This window comes from Grammomys surdaster, unplaced genomic scaffold (assembly GCF_004785775.1).
Source record: "Grammomys surdaster isolate TR1022 unplaced genomic scaffold, NIH_TR_1.0 125789, whole genome shotgun sequence".
NCBI classification, from domain to species: Eukaryota; Metazoa; Chordata; class Mammalia; order Rodentia; family Muridae; genus Grammomys; species Grammomys surdaster.
Window position 1 is genome coordinate 1,015,515 of NW_021620620.1, and position 11,207 is coordinate 1,026,721.

Consider the following 11,207-nt stretch of genomic DNA (forward strand, 5'->3'; position numbering starts at 1 on the left):
TGCATGGGAACCAGGGAGCCTGCATGGGAACCAGGGAGCCTGCATGGCACTGACCGAGACCCTCAGCACCTGTGCAACAGTTGTATAGCTTCATCTTCATGTGAACTCTTACCAGTGGGAGCATGGGCTGTCTGTGACTCTGTTCCTTCTCCATGGGAGTCTCTCCCCTCGCTGGGTTGCCTCCTCTAGCCTTGATAGAAGAGGCGGTGTCTAGTCTCACTGCAAGCTGATAAGGTCTGAGTGGTTAATATACATGGGAGTCCTGCCCTTTTCTGAAGATATGTGGAGGGGGAGTAGATGGGAATGCATCTGGTGGAGGAATTAGGAGGTAAAAAAGTGGATGACTAGTCAGAATGTAAAGCAAACATAGTTTTAAAAGAATTACAAGGCAGAAAAAATATTGATTTTAATACATAGCATCAGGTAACAAAAAGTAGACAGAATCAAAAGAAAAGAAAAGTTTGTATTATCATAAGAACACACATTCACAAACATATTCACAGAGAAATGGGGGAAAGAGAGATTGGCAGAGACAGAGAGACAGAGAGAGAGGGAGACAGAAAGAGACACAGATACACTCAGAGAGAGAATGAAAGCAGACGAGGCATTCAAGAACACAAAAGTCTAGTGTTTTCTCCATGGCTGGTATTTGTAAGGGTCTTTAAAAAGTTTCCCTCCCCTCTTTTAGCATTGGTCAGACTGAGAAAAGACAAAATGGGTGGTTGGCCTATAACTTTTGCATAAACATGTCCTGATCAAAAAATTGAACATGTTCAGTCTTAAAAGCAGCAGGGAGATGGGGAATTTGAGGAACTACTGATGGAGAAAAGCTTTACCAGGTCTCTGTTTTAAACTATCAAGTTTTATTGCATATAAAGAAAAAAAATTCAAGAAGCAGATCATCTTGGAGATCTATCATTTTTGTTAACTATGTGGCTGAGCCACCTGCTTACAGAGAGATGCAAACCTCTGGGTTTAAGCCCTACAATGATCATAGCCATGAAAACTGATTCTGGGAAAGACAATTCCTATGCAAGAACACTGATATTGTGGGGCTTCTGGCTGCCCAGGTGTGTATGTACTCTCATTCCACTTAGAACACATGAAAAGTCACATAAAATCCAGGAAACATGGCTAGGGTTTATGGTAGATTGGGCTAATTAGAGCTGAGGTCATGATTAGGGTTACAGATGCAGTTCAACAGTGGGGACTCAGACTGCAAAGCTGAGGTACTGCTTATATCCAGACATCTCTGGTAGCTGAGAAATGGGAAACATATGTATACCTGTTTTGATTTGTGCACCTGGGAAGCACCCAGTAGAGATATGTCCAAATTGGAGATACATGAAGGATAATCCAGAGGACCATGTGACCACAGAGATGTCTGAATAGAGTTGCATGTGTTCAAAATTGCACAGATACAATGAAAGCATCTACTGTGTACAGGTGAACTAATAATTCTCATAGCAGCCAGAAATGCCAGTATTAGGTGAGGAACATGTTATTTTACAGATGACATTCTGTCTGGACTTCTCTAGGTATGCGAACTTTGGCCCTCATTCTGAAGAGGATGAACAAGTAAAGAACACTCTCTGTGGCTTCCTGGATATATGGATGGACAAGAACTCTGAGGACTTTTATGAGCCCTCAGACCTGTTGACTCTGAAATACCTAAAGGTCTCTTACAGTATGTACATGGCACACTCAGATCTTATTGTCCCTGTCAATAGGATCCTGACCATGTTGCAAGAAAAAAGAACAAGGATTCAGTCTGAGGATGAGGAAGACTCAAACCTGTGGAGAAACACATCCTCAGATCCAGAGATTCAACGGGTGTAAATTGTCAGTGAAAACAGCAAATCTAGAGACAGATCCATTTGTGCACCAGATCTGGAGAGCACAAAAATCACCAGAAGGTTCTGTAACACATGCTCAGCTGCAGCCAGATGTGGCAGCAGCAGTCCAGCCAGCACACCTGAAAGTAGATGTGGAACCTGTGTCTCAGCGTTTCTGAAGATACAGTTTATCTTTGTTATCTCCTGTTTTCTACAATGAGCTTAGTATTTAGAGAGTGGCACTGTCACCTCGGGTCATCAATTTGAGTCTGTACTATATCTGGGCTGCTGCTACTCCTGCCTTTCATGATCAGCCCCTGATTTCAATGAAGCAGCAGTTCCAGACCAAGAGCCAGCCTTTCCTTCCCTGGGAAATAACCTTTTTACACATTCTGATCTTTTCAATGTTTTGGTTTTTTTAAAGTATTGGTTTTAATAAATTGTTAGTGTTTGTTTTACTTTGTCTAAAAGGCAATCTAATGATGGGTGAAAATATCTGCACATTATGAATTGTCTAATTTGATAAATTATTTTAAGTTTATCCAAAGTTCTTTTAGGAACAAAAAATAGTAAAAAACATTAACATAAGCATTTAAAAGGATTAAATGTCATGCTTAAATTATAATAGGTAAAAGTCTTAAATAGCCATTTTTCTAAAGAAGGTATCCACATCACTAATAAAGCACATAGAATAATGTTCAACATTATTTTTCAGAAAACTTCAAACTAAACCTGAGAAGCGTTACCACTTTAGTCCAGTAGTAACAAATCAATTCACATTGAATTGGTTATACTTTTACACACAGATATTCCAAGTTTTGACAAGGATATGGTATCATAGAATCATGACACACTTCTAGGGCACATGTAGAACACCTTACCTACTTTCTGAATTACTTTGTCAGTTCTTCAAAAATATAAATATGACTACAATGACTTAGTTCCTCAAATGATGTGTAAATCCCCGAATGAATTAAATCAGAAATCCAAACAGCGCAAGTGGTCTGCCATGGATGAACAGATTAATTGCAGTATGTGCTAATTCATGCTACATCATAGGCAAGTTTCAAAGTTACTGTGCTAAGCCAAGAAGCCAAATACAACTCTAGAATTAGGCAAGAATTTCCATAATGAATTGATGTAGGCAGACAGAAAGCTGAAATTTGGCCTACAGTTACTTTGGGAAGAAGAAGGTTTCTAATGGGTAGGAATGTGCTCTTCAAATGAAGAAAACATTTTCTACAAATATACAATGTATTTTGATTGTATCTACCCAGCATAACCATCTATCTACTCCTTCTATGACTTGCAAACCGGTTTCCTTCCTGGTATTTATTTATTTATTTATTTATGATAATAATTGATGATATTATTTTTTATGCTCTGCATACAATTAACATGGATCATGTAGAAATATGTATAGGCACTGGTCACTGGTCTATGAGTATAACAGATCATTAGGAGTCATTTTATTACTGTTTCTTTAGTAGAACAGTAGTATTTAGCTTTACCCTAGGTCTCAGAACTATGTATTAAGTTCTTGGTTATTCGAGCAGTGTCAGTCATGGGTTCCACTTAAGTCAAATCAGATATTTGTTGGTTACTCCCACAATATTTGTGTCACAGAAGTACATTCATATCTTACAGGTCAGACACCATTGTAAATCAAAGGTTTTGGAGCTTGTTTAGTGTTTATATTTCTTCTTGGGAAGCCTGCAGAGTGCCTTCCATTACCATAGATGCTAGCATACAATGTTAATGGCTTTATCTAGATCAACTTCCTTACTTCCATGTCTCCCAACTGGGCTCCAATTTTCAATAAGTTGATCTTGTACATGTTTGTGCAGATAACCATAACTGTGGTGAGTGGTTATGCAGACCAGTCAAGTCATATCCAGAAGACATTTCTCACTTCTCCTTCCTATCCTCCAGCTTAGACAATCTTGCCAACTTATCCCTGAGCCCAGCATAGGGTAAGGTTGATATATATGTCCTGTCTATATCTGAGCATTCACAGTCAGTTATTCTAACCAGTTTGGCCAGTTATGAGTCTCTGAAGTAACCACTACATACTGTTAAAATAAAGTTGTAAGAAATAATTTGACATGCTAAGCTTTCAGGGAAACAACACCAGTACACTCCCTAATAAGGTCTATGATTTCTCCAACTACAGACTCTTGACCAAATTTACAGTACTAGACATGAAATCTTTCCTGTGGATCAAATTTAATTGGTTAGCACTTAGTTACCACCATAAGTACCATGCCACTATGGTAGTAGTGAATGAAATCAGTCTGGTAGCTCAGTATTATAGCATGCATTGTCATGTGATGGATAAGACCATCAGTGTCTTTTTTCCTTCAGAAATCTCTGTAGGAACTTACAGAACATGAAATCTAGGAATCCATGAGAAACTTTTATGGTCAATTCAAAGATGATTTCTCAATGTCCTTCAAAAAAAGTGAGTTGTATCTTTACCAAAAGACTACTGTCATTTAGTTATGGTAGGAAATAAAGTTCACTGGCAGTAGTGTGTGTTCTTTTGGGGGCCAGTGTTGCCTTCCTGACCAATAATCTATACAGAGACATACCATATCTGGTACTGTTCATTATCAAATTCATGTCTTCTGGAATGTAATATGAGTAAGGGAGCTTCATCAGAAGTACCTAGAATGGCTGAAAAAAAATGCTTTGATAAAGATGGTAGTTATAGCCTATGTTATTTATCTCATCTAAACTCAAAAGCTAAGCAGGTTGGGCCTGGTTAGTAGTTGGGTGAGAGATGGATGGTTTATATCTTTGTAAGTGTGTCAAATATGGCTTAAATGTCCATTTTTAAATAAGGATTTTATGTTAGATACCTTTCATCTAATTAAAGAACAAAAGATGACAATAATTTTCTACGAAAAATACTTTTTTGCCTTTGCTCCAAATTCCTGGGGACTTTGTGCTTCAGGTTTTTGGTATCATCATCTGTCAAGGGTTTCATGAAGTCTCTATGAGTCAAAGACACTTGGAGCTCCATAGAACCTGCTGTGCTATGTCAATAAGTGGGAAAGCAGAAAGCATCCCTGCCACAAAAGCAATCTCTAGAAATGGTTTTATGAGTTATTTTATACTTCTGGTGTGAACCTAGACTTTAACGGCTGAGCCATCTCTCCAGCCCATGGGTTATTTTATAAATTGTTCAATGCAGGCACACAAATGGGCTATAGACAACCCCAGAATATACTGTGGCCCTCATGAAATTATTCTGTGTCTCTTTCTCTTGATGAAAGCAGCATAGTCTTCATTTGGAGTATTGAGTAGATCACAGGGTCTCTGCCAGGTAGTTAAATAAAGTGAAACTTGATGACAATTATCTAAGGTTTCAAACAAAAATATTCAAATTAATTCCAGTAATTGGTCAAAATTGTTCCCATTAAAAGAATTAAGAGTGGTAAAAAGTTAATTCTGCCCCAGCAGTTGAGAGGTAGAGGTGATAGAATCAGAAACTCAGGGTCATTGGCAGTTTCACATCAAGTTTAAGATCAGCCTAAGGATACATGAGACCTATCTCAAAAAACAAAATTCCCTCACTAAAGGTGAAATATGTTATATTGTTGTGAATGTGTTTCTAAATTTCTTTTAAGAGAATTTTGTCTGGATAATGAGTTTTTAAAATAAATACACAAAGAAAACTTTGAGTGCAGCACAGCAGCCTGATAAGGAGCATTTTTACTAAATTAATGCATCTGTGAAACAACAGTGCACTTGGAATTGTTTGTAGCTTCTACACAGAATTCTTGATTATTTTAAATAAGTCTCAATAGTCTAAGGATAGAGATAAAAGCAATAGTCACAACACATTACTGTTTACATATACACAGAATGGCTAAGTGACAGAATTAGTGTGACGAACACATTAACTATGAAATTCAGCTTGGCAGCACAGGCTTTCAACTCCCTGTCTTGACACCAGTTAAATTTCAAAAAATTTTGGAGCCTTTAAGGTAGCATTTTGTAAATCAGTTTAGATGCTCTGCAGTAGCACTGAGCACTGCTTAAATGAGTCTTCTAAATTTGGCAGGCATTTTATTAAAAAAAAATCAACTGTAAATCTTTAATAAGTACATGCAACAAATGGTTCTACCCAAATCAGCTTTCAAGCTTTTAGCAAATTGAAATTTTTGAAAACCAAGCTTGTAAACAAGAAGACATTTAAATTTAATCTTGCAAAGTAAAATTGAGACTGAACAAGCAGGGAATTCAAATGGTGTGCAGGATTTGAGGTCCAGTTCTCGAACAAGTCTCTTTTACCCTGTTTTGCAAGAAGGATATTTAATAAGCTCGTTTTCATTTCAGCAAGTCCATGTTTTAACAACAGACCAGAATGAGCTTGAGGAGACCTCTGATTTTCTGATTTTGGAACATCTGCATTTGATGAAACAGTCAAAATAATAATAAATATATATAACTTATTTGATGAGATTTGGTTGTGAAAATATTTCTGAAGAAAAAGCACACTTGATTAAAGTGTCTGAAAATATATGATCCAAATTAGATATCAATTTTCATTTGGAAAAAATAGAATCATGAATCAGTTCCATTTAGTAATATTTTCTCTAAAATGATCAAATATATTAGTACTTGTAGAAGGACTTTTTCATTCACAAAAATCATGGGCTAAAGAGAGGAGAGATTAATTGAACATGTTAGCAATCTGAAATAGATTACCTATAATATATGTTTAGTCTTTTCATTCAATTCTATTTGACAAATAATTAATAAGCTCATATTAAAATATAATGTTCAGGAAAATGCCAGTGTCATGTCAAAGATAGCTTACAAAACTGATTGAGATATGCAAGTGTTGTGGGTCAAGAGTAAATTACTCTGCTTAATTTTTTAAATTTCATATAATCCATATAAAGCTTGTTTCAATTTGCTTTATTATACACAGATAGACATCATTTTGTCTTAGAACTTATTGTAAAAGTATTTTGAAAGCAGTTCTGATTTATCAACCACAGTAGCAATGCAAATCACTAATCATTATATTATATAAAATACTTTAAAGAATATTAGCTCATTGTTTATCCAGCCAACTTACATATCACCCTCAGTTCCCGATCATGAGGAAGCAATCACAGGTGTCAAAGATGCACCATCCTGCTATCCTTAAAAGCTATCAAGAAAATGTGTGTGGTGTGTGTGTGTGTGTGTGTGTGTATGTGTGTGTGTGTGTGTGTGCAACAGTGTGATAAAGAATACAATTTGGTGCTAAATGAATGTGTCATTTCTGGACCAGAATTACATTATTTTTGCTCCAATCTCCTCATGTGTTACTAAATAGCTTGTAACCCTGTCATGTGAGTCGAAGACTCAGCACAGATGAACAATTCACAGCAGTACTTTGGCCAGGGGCAACTATAATGAATATTGTTAGTTTTTTTCCTGCTATGTGAAGCAGTCATCAGTTGTTTTCTGGAAGCAATACGTTCCAGTACCTCCAAGGTTTCTAATGTCAAATGTATGGCGTGTTCAATCATCTATTGCACGTCTGCCTATATACATTGCCTTCTCTACTTACATCTAATGTCTAACATTATGTAAATGGTTCTTAGGTGGTCTAAGGAGCAAGAACTAGACAAAAGCCTGTGCATGATCAATCTGGGGTAAAAACTTTTCTCAAATATTTCAGTGTGTGTTGATGAATTTCTGGATGTAGAAACTGTGGATCCAAAGGTCTCCCTGCAACAACATGATCAACTTCACCAGAATTTTCTGCCAAACATATTTCCCTTCCGTTCTCCCTGGGAGTTCTCAATGCCTTGTTCTGAACAATTTAAGAACAGCCACTCTGGAGCACTTTGTCTTTAGTTCCATTTTTTTTTAATTCTTTGAGAATTTCATGCCTGCATATAGTATGTTTATCAAACCCAACTCCATTTCCCCCTCCAATTTTCCCCCACTCACCTCTAACCACTATCCCCTCTCAACTTCATATGTGTTTCCTTTTTTCTTAACACACCGAGTCTATGGATTTGCACAGATGTAGGACCTTCTGCTAGACCATAGGTTTAGAGTTCCATGATCCTGAATCATCAACCTCACCCCACAACAGCCAACAATCCTCAATAGCTCCTCAGAGAGGGACGAGACCTTATTACCCATCACTACCACCACCTCTAAGCTGAGATTTGGGCTGGCTTTAAGTTGTTCATACTCTTACCCAAATATATCATGATTTCAAATTAAGTTATACCCATTTGTGTGTTTGTTATTTTAAGACACGGTCTCATTCTATAGCCAAGACTGATCTCAAACTTACTATGCACTCAAGGGTGGCTTCATATTTGCTGTAATCCCCAGCCTTAGTCTCTATGGTGCTGGCATTACAGACATGAACTACTATTCCCAGCAATACCAGTTTTAAAAAATGTTGTTGTTCTTATTACTCTGCCTTATACCTTCCATATTCTAGCCTCTTTTGTGACAAAACAACCTTAATCCTTAACTTTCTCTGCTCCATTGATCAAACCTGTGGTTACATCTGGTGTACCAACAGTAAGGACACTCCTAAACAGAGTCCGCCAGCAGATTAGCAGCTGATGCAGATAACTCAAGAAACCCAGATGGGATTTTCAAATGCTCAAAGGGAATCTGTTGGGTTTCTCCCACCTGTAACCTCCCTCCCCCAAGATAACAGATTTATAGATGGTGTCACCTTTAACAAGGCCCGCAGGTTATGGAGCCTGTTTGGCTTACATTAGCTGTACAGATTACCGAGACAGCTACCTGTGTGATTGTGCCAAACAGCATCTTTATTTGTGTGGATTTAGGACTAGCAAAAGGAAGGGAAGAATGGCTTCTAGCCCAGGCATGTATTTGTAAAAGGACAAAGCAAACAAAAAGAAGCAGGAAAATAGCTGGCCAGAAGTTTTAAACAAACGTTTCCCTTTAATAACAGTTACTCCTAAAACAAACAAGAGGATAGCTATGCTTGGCATAGCTAATCAAAGCAAGATGAGCTAAGTGGGGTTTGCCAAAATTGTAAATTAGAGAGCAAGGATTTCCCAAGTGCCAAGAAGAGAAATTTCATTCACACTCCAATTCTTTCTGCCTGTGAGTGAAGGTAATTGAATCACAAATGACACCCAGATTGTGAAAGTAGCCTACTAACAGCAAAGGCAAGACCTAGTTCCTCCAGTAAACAAGATTATGCAGGGTCTGGTAACAAACTTCTCCTCTTTCTCCGTAGACCTCTGCTATGTTTTTAAATCTGCTCACTTCATGGCTAAAACCTGTTATCTTTCTCCCCTGCTATTCTGACAAACCCCCAACTGTTCATCCTCTTAAATTTGAATTTTATACTCACACTTTGTGATCTTCTCCAAAACCTACAGCCACACCCACATTACACCCTGTTTTCAGCTGTGACACTATAGCTATTTTGTTCCCCAAACTCTCCTCACGGTCATTCTTCAGCAGAGGCTCTTATATAGCAATGCAGCTATATAGCTCTTCTAATCCAGTCTTTGGACTCACTGCTGTACATTCAGTACACTAGACTAGCACTTGTCCTAGCACCAATCTCACAGTAGTCTCTCCATCTTTGCTTTAACCATTCACTTAACACTCATTACCTGGGAGCTCATCTTGTGCCTTTTTCTACTCTAGAAACTAAATAGGAATGAAAAATCTTTATCCCAGTTTATGTCTGTTGTCTAAATCATTATTAAAAATTTAGACAAACTGGATGGCGTAGAGCATAGAAACTTGTTTTGAATAGTTCCAAAGCAGTGGTGTTCAACGTTCCTCATGCTTTGATCTTTTAATAAAGTTCTTCATTTTACGGCGACTCCCAACTAAATAAATTATTCTGTTACTACCTTATAACTGTTATTTTGCTAACTATAATTATAAAGTGAATATCTGACATGAAGGATATCTGATATTCAAACCCTGTGGGGGTTGCAACCCAAAGGTTGAAACTACTATTCTAGAGACTTGAGGTTCAAAAACAGGGTTGGCATTTTTTTTCTTTAAAAAGCTATGAGGAAAATGTGACCCAGGCCTCGTTATAGCTGTTGGCAGTTTCTAGCTTCCTTTGGCATTCCTTCAATCCTCAGTATTTTACCTCCATCTTTGTCTCTCTTGTCTTATGGCCTTCTTCCCTATATGTGTCTATGACATCTTAGGACCTTAATCTATAAAACACTCATTGAGCTTAATATCTTTCCCAATCTAGTATCTTAAATTAGCTAGCTATATGAGCAAAAATCCTATTTCCAAATAAGATCCAGGTAAATTAATTGACTACTCATATCAAAACATTTTCCTATAAAGTTCACATTGATAGTTGGGTAAGTAATTAAGGAACCCATCACTATCCAGTTTGATGTGAACTTTTAGTTGTAAGCTAGGACATTATGGAAGAAGGAAGAACAAACACCTGCTAAAATCAGAATTTAAAAAAAATTTCCCTTGAGTTATTGTGTTTGTATATGAAATTGAAGGAGAAATAAAATTTACATGAGGCAGGTGCATGTGTAACGGTATTGTTGACCATGAATCTGAATAAGCACCAATTTTAAAGGTATCTTAAGGCAAAGAAAAATTAAAGCAGGTATTCTTTAAATTCTAGATCATCATATGACAATGTAGAGGAAGAAAGGAAATGGTGGTATTGAAATGATTGCTCTATAGAGAAGGAAGTTACCTTGAGAGGCTAGTGATAAAGGAGAGATGCTGGAAGAGAGATAGTATTCTTTCTAAATAATGGAAAGATTAGATGTCGCATCTAACATGGAAGTGACCAAAGGCAGGGAATTTGAAGTTAATAGAGTAGTAAGATCCAAAAGCTGGGAGAGCTTAGGTGCCAGGGTGTTTGATGGATATGTTCATATGTTAGCAGTTGTGATACAAGGTCTTACAGAAGAGCAGAATACTAGGTCAAAATGTGAAATTGTGATGGTGACCTAGTCAGAAGTAAAAAATGGTTTGATGTCAGGGTGTCATAAGCTTCAATAACTACTGTGACTGTTAACTCTTACTAAATGCTTTCTGAGTGTTAAGTACTGAAACAAAGAGTAATTTAATAAGCAAAATGTCTCCATAAGGACTTCCTATTATTTTTTCCAATTTACAGATTAGCAGCACAGAGATAGGGCAAGGAACTTTTAGTTTGATTCTTGGTTATGCTCCTTAAACCACTACCTCAAATGACAGACCTGGGTACTTTAAAAGGTAGCCTTAATGGACGAACTCACTGTCTAAAAAGACAGTGAAGTTGTTTTCCTGCCTTGAAATGAGAACCTTCAGAAAACTGTTAAGTGATTGATACCAACAGGACATATGGAGTGTGTTTTATAAGAGAGGGGGAAGGCT